General features: G+C 59.8%; 1 protein-coding gene across 1 annotated transcript in view; it reads right to left on the reverse strand.

Annotated features, from left to right (window-relative positions):
- Nucleotides 1-794, reverse strand: part of FEV (FEV (ETS oncogene family)) — a 4789-nt gene that overhangs the window by 3221 nt on the left and 774 nt on the right. The gene's annotated exons all lie outside the window — the stretch shown is intronic.

A 794-nucleotide genomic window follows, 5' to 3' on the forward strand; every position in this document is an offset into this window, starting at 1 on the left:
CGGGCAGCCTCCCCGCAGCCCCCCGGCCGCTCCCCCTCTCCTGCCCTGCCGCCGCGGCGAAGCCAGGAAACGCGTCCAGGAAAAAGGAAATCCGATTTCCGACCGAGCCGGGGAAGCTTTTAAATAGGAATAGAAAATCCCGCGGGCTGGGGTAGGGAGGAGAGAGGGAGAGAGGGAGAGCTGCGGGGCAGGGGGAGAGAGAGAGCGAAGGCGGGTGGGGTGGAAGGATGGGTGGCAGGACCACCGGGTGGAAGGAAGGATGAGTGTCGGTGTTTGGGGAGCGGACGGTTGGGGAAAGGAGAGATAGATGGAGAGATGATGGATGGAAGGAAGGAAGGAGAGATGGGTGGATGGGTGGAAGGATGGAAGGGTGGATGGATGGATGGATGGATGGGTGGACAGAGGGAAGGATAATCAGAAGGAGGGAAGGAAGGGCGAGAGGTGGATGCATGGAGGGAAGGGCAGGTAATGGGTAAGATGGTGGAAGAATGGGCTGATGGAAGGGACAGAGGGTAGAAGGAGGGAATGGCTGGTAGCAGGAACAGAAAAAGGAATGGAGAGACAGATGGGAGGAGTGGAAGGATGGATGGAAGCACAGGGGATGGGTGGGTGGGTGGGTGGAAGGATGGGTTGGAAGAACAGAACGATGGATGGAGGGATGGAAGGACAGGGGGACAGCTGCTGGATGAAGGATGGAAGGGAAGACGGGTGTGCGAGTGTGGAAGGCTGGGAGGGCGGCTGGAAGGAAGGAAGAAGGGATGGTTGGGGGGCTGGAAGGCAGGAAGGGAGGACGG

This window comes from Charadrius vociferus, unplaced genomic scaffold (genome assembly GCF_000708025.1).
Source record: "Charadrius vociferus isolate BGI_N301 unplaced genomic scaffold, ASM70802v2 scaffold1020, whole genome shotgun sequence".
Classification (NCBI taxonomy): Eukaryota; Metazoa; Chordata; class Aves; order Charadriiformes; family Charadriidae; genus Charadrius; species Charadrius vociferus.